Source organism: Petromyzon marinus, unplaced genomic scaffold, assembly GCF_048934315.1.
Source record: "Petromyzon marinus isolate PM22_M1 ecotype Great Lakes invasive population unplaced genomic scaffold, UKy_Petmar_22M1.pri1.0 PM_G_Scaffold_38, whole genome shotgun sequence".
NCBI classification, from domain to species: domain Eukaryota; kingdom Metazoa; phylum Chordata; class Hyperoartia; order Petromyzontiformes; family Petromyzontidae; genus Petromyzon; species Petromyzon marinus.
In genome coordinates this window covers 1,280,001-1,285,000 of record NW_027422961.1, presented here as the reverse complement: position 1 = coordinate 1,285,000, position 5,000 = coordinate 1,280,001, and the positions used below count along the sequence as shown (strand labels likewise).

Genomic DNA, 5,000 nt, shown 5'->3' with positions numbered 1-5,000 from the left:
TGATCAATGTGTCCTGCAATTCACATTACTTCTCGCAGCTGGCTGCGTTCTTCATCGACGCACGAGCCGAGTGATCCACCGCCAAGAGTCGTCGTTGGCTCGCTATACCCCCTTTCTCCTCCCACACACACACACGGCCAGCCACAGCCATCGTGCCCCGGCCACCTCACCGCACGCAGGGACTGGTACCAGGCAGGCCGCCTACGCCGGCGAGGCCTCGGGCCTGCGCTGCAGGCAACCGGCGGCACTCGCGTCAAGGGAGTGGGTAATTTGCGCGCCTGCTGCCTTCCTTGGATGTGGTAGCCGTTTCTCAGGCTCCCTCTCCGGAATCGAACCCTGATTCCCCGTTACCCGTGGTCACCATGGTAGGCACGGAGCCTGCCATCGTAAGTTGATAGGGCAGACATTCGAAAGATACGTCGCCAGCACCAGGGCCGTGCGATCTGCCCAAGTGGTTATCCAGAGTCACCAAAGCGTCCGGGCAAGCCCGGATTGGTTTTGGTCTAATAAGTGCACGCATCCCCGGAGGTCAGCGCTCGTCAGCATGTATTAGCTCTAGAATTACCACAGTTATCCAAGCAACGGTCGAGCGATCAAAGGAACCATAACTGATTTAATGAGCCATTCGCAGTTTCACTGTAACATCCGTTTGCACGCAGACATGCATGGCTTAATCTTTGAGACAAGCATATGCTACTGGCAGGATCAACCAGGTAGCTGGCGGCTTTCAACTCGCCAAAAGCACACCACGGTGACCAGGCGCCCAGCTCAAAGGCTCGCCCGGCTCACACGCAGCGTTTGCGGGCCCCTAGCCTCCCCAAGGGCAGGCAGGAGTCTCTCTCCTGAGGCAAGAATGCACCCAAGGCAGAGGAGAGTCCCCACACGCGTCCAAAATCGGACGGACAGGACCCCCACGCAGACCATGTAAAACACACACCCTTTGGGCACGGACTTCACAGAACACAAACACCCCCACAAGGAGGGCCTTAATTTGTCCTGTATACTCCGGGGGACACCTGACGACGGCGCTGAAGGCTCACAAAACACAGGGCTTCACACAAGGCCAGCCAATTTGAGGCAGCGGTAAAGCACCACGCACACCCAACGTCGGGGTGGGGAGGAGCAGGGGCGGGGACCACACATGCCTGCACACCTCTAGAGCGGCCTTTCAATGCTCGCTACTCTGTGGACCGGCAAAAGCAATTGAAACCAACCCTAACTCTCACGCGCAGTTGGCAGCCCTTCCTAGGGCACAATACCGAAACAGCGCAAGCAAACCCTGCAGCTACAACCCAAGGGACAGCCTTCCCAACGCACTCTGGAGGAGAAGAGGCTCCTCGGGCGGAGTAACACAGCTCGAGATGCTCGCTCATTCACGGAAATCGTGGGAAACAACCTGCCGCCGGCACACCACTTCGTCCTCACATGAGGTTACCATTGTCCATACAATAGTGCAGGTGCGATGGAAATCTTTTCTCGTTTTGGTGCGTGCTACATTTTTACGGATAGACCCCGTGAAACGCTAGAAATTGGCGGGGATGTGTCTCTTGTGGCTCACGGGGCTGTTAGGGTGGCACAGAAATCCCTCGGAATGGGAAAACGGGTCATTTTCGTGTTGCCACATTGCATGCGAACGGCATGAAACTTCCAGAGGCATTTGCAGCAGGAATGCATGTGCAGTCAAAAAAGTGAATATTTTTCACGGATAGACCCCGTGAAACGCTAGAAATTGGCGGCGATGTCTCTCTTGTGGCTCACGGGGCTGTTAGGGTGGCACAGAAATCCCTCGGAATGGGAAAACGGGTCATTTTCGTGTCGCCACATTGCATGCGAACCGCATGAAACTTCCAGAGGCATTTGCAGCAGAAATGCATGTGCAGTCAAAAAATTGAATATTTTTCTCGGATAGACCCCGTGAAACGCTAGAAATTGGCGGGGATGTGTCTCTTGTGGCTCACGGGGCTGTTAGGGTGGCACAGAAATCCCTCGGAATGGGAAAAAACGGGTCATTTTCGTGTCGCCACATTGCATGCGAACCGCATGAAACTTCCAGAGGCATTTGCAGCAGGAATGCATGTGCACTCAAAAAATGTGATATTTTTCACGGAGAGACCCCGTGAAACGCTAGAAGTGGGCGGGGATGTCTCTCTTGTGGCTCACGGGGCTGTTAGGGTGGCACAGAAATCCCTCGGAATGGGAAAACGGGTCATTTTCGTGTCGCCACATTGCATACGAACCGCATGAAACTTCCAGAGGCATTTGCAGCAGGAATGCATGTGCACTCAAAAAAGTGAATATTTCTCACGGATAGACCCCGTGATACGCTAGAAATTGGCGGGGATGTCTCTCTTGTGGCTCACGGGGCTGTTAGGGTGGCACAGAAATCCCTCGGAATGGGAAAACGGGTCATTTTCGTGTCGCCACATTGCATGCGAACCGCATGCAACTTCCAGAGGCATTTGCAGCAGAAATGCATGTGCAGTCAAAAAAAATTGATATTTTTCACGGATAGACCCCGTGAAACGCTAGAAATTGGCGGGGATGTGTCTCTTGTGGCTCACGGGGCTGTTCGGGTCGCACAGAAATCCCTGGGAATGGGAAAACGGGTCATTTTCGTGTTGCCACATTGCGTACGAACCGCATGAAACTTCCAGAGGCATTTGCAGCAGGAATGCATGTGCACTCAAAAACTTCTATATGTTTCACGGATAGACCCCGTGAAACGCTAGAAATTGGCGGGGATGTGTCTCTTGTGGCTCACGGGGCTGTTAGGGTGGCACAGAACTCCCTCGGAATGGGAAAAGGGGTCATTTTCGTGTTGCCACATTGCATAGGAACGCCATGAAACTTCCAGAGGCATTTGCAGCAGAAAGGCACGTGCACTCAAAAATTTTAATATTTTTCACGCATAGACCCCGTCAAACGCTAGAAGTTGGCGGGGATGTCTCTCTTGTGGCTCACGGGGCTGTTAGGGTCGCACAGAAATGCCTCGGAATGGGAAAACGGGTCATTTTTGTGTGGCCACATTGCATAGGAACGGCATGAAACTTCCAGAGGCATTTGCAGCAGGAATGCATGTGCACTCAAAAACGTCTATATTTTTCACGGATAGACCCCGTGAAACGTTATAAATTGGCGGGGATGTCTCTCTTGTGGCTCACGGGCGCTGTTAGTTAGGGTCGCACAGAAATCCCTCGGAATGGGAAAAGGGGTCATTTTCGTGTTGCCACATTGCGTACGAACGGCATGAAACTTCCAGAGGCATCTGCAGCAGAAATGCATGTGCACTCAAAAACGTCTATATTTTTCACGGATAGACCCCGTGAAACGCTAGAAATTGGCGGGGATGTGTCTCTTGTGGCTCACGGGGCTGTTAGGGTCGCACAGAAATCCCTCGGAATGGGAAAACGGGTCATTTTCGTGTTGCCACAATTGGCATACGAACGGCATGAAACTTCCAGAGGCATTTGCAGCAGAAATGCATGTGCACTCAAAAACGTGAATATTTTTTCACGGATAGACCCCGTCAAACGCTCGAATTTGGCGGGGATGTTTCTCTTGTGGGTCACGGGGCTGTTCGGCTCGCACAGAACTCCCTTGGTCCACCTGATTCGTGCATACAGGCAGCAACTAAAACTCTGTAAACCTGCTGTGAGGACATCTAAACAGTGGACCAGTGAGGCTGTGGAAGATTTGCGGGCGTGCTTAGACTGTACTGACTGGGATATGTTCACGACTGCTACCAATAGTCTGGATGAACTCACAGAGGCTGTGTACATCAGCTTCTGTGAGGACTGCTGTATCCCAACACGTACCAGGGTGAACTTTAACAACAACAAGCCCTGGTTCTCAGCAAAGCTCAAAAGGTTGAGGTTGGAGAAGGAGGAAGCGTTTAGGAGTGGGGATAGAGACAGATTCAAGGAGTCGAAGAACAGGTTTAGCAAAGCGGTGAGAGAGGCTAAACGACTGTACTCAGAGACACTAAAACACCAGTTCTCTACTAACGACGCTGCTTCTGTCTGCCAAAGGGCTCAGGCACATCACCAACTACAAACCCAGAGCGCCCCACACCACTAACGACTCCCGCCTAGCCAACGACCTGAACGAGTTCTACCGTAGATTTGAAAGACAATTGGACTGTCCTGAACCACCCCTTCCCACCCAAGAGGCCCCATCCCCCACCCATACTACAGAAACGACTCTCTCCTTTCAGGAGGGAGAAGTTAATGGGCTTTTCAAGAGGCAGAATCCACGCAAAGCAGCCGGGCCGGACTCTGTCTCTCCAGCCACCCTCAGGCACTGCGCTGACCAGCTGTCTCCGGTGTTCACCAACATCTTTAACACCTCCCTGGAGACATGCCATGTACCAGCCTGTCTCAAGTCCTCCACCATCATCGCTGTGCCCAAAAAGCTAAGGCCAACAGGACTAAATGATTACAGACCGGTCGCCCTTACATCTGTGGTAATGAAGTCTTTTGAGCGCCTGCTCCTGGCACACCTCAAAGCCATCACAGACCCTCTCCTGGACCCCCTTCAGTTTGCCTACAGAGCCAACAGGTCTGTGGACGACGCAGTTAACATGGCCCTCCACTTCACCCTACAGCATGTGGACGCCCCAGCATCCTACGCCAGGATCCTGTTTGTGGACTTCAGCTCTGCCTTCAACACCATCATCCCTGCCCTGCTTCAGGACAAGCTCTTCCAGCTGAACGTGCCCTACTCCACCTGCAGGTGGATCACAGACTTCCTCTCTGACAGGAAGCAGTGCGTTAAGCCGGGAACAGAAGTCTCTGACTCCAGGTCCATCAGCACGGGAACTCCTCAGGGCTGCGTCCTTTGCCCACTGCTCTTCTCCCTGTATACCAACAGCTGCGCCTCCAATCACCTGTCCGTCAAACTCTTGAAGTTTGTCGGACGACACCACCCTCATTGGGCTGATCTCTGGTGGGGATGAGTCTGACTATAGGTGGGAAGCTGACAACCTGGTGACCTGGTGTAGC

At 53.1% G+C, this 5,000-nt stretch overlaps 1 non-coding gene across 1 annotated transcript in view; it reads right to left on the bottom strand.

Annotated features, from left to right (window-relative positions):
• The window catches only part of LOC142916189 (5.8S ribosomal RNA), a 157-nt gene extending 67 nt beyond the window's left edge, over positions 1-90 (bottom strand). Inside the window, exon 1 of the ribosomal RNA XR_012936229.1 lies at positions 1-90. This exon is cut by the window's left edge and continues 67 nt beyond it. This is a non-coding gene — a ribosomal RNA (5.8S ribosomal RNA).
• Between the last annotated feature and the right edge of the window lie 4,910 nt (positions 91-5,000).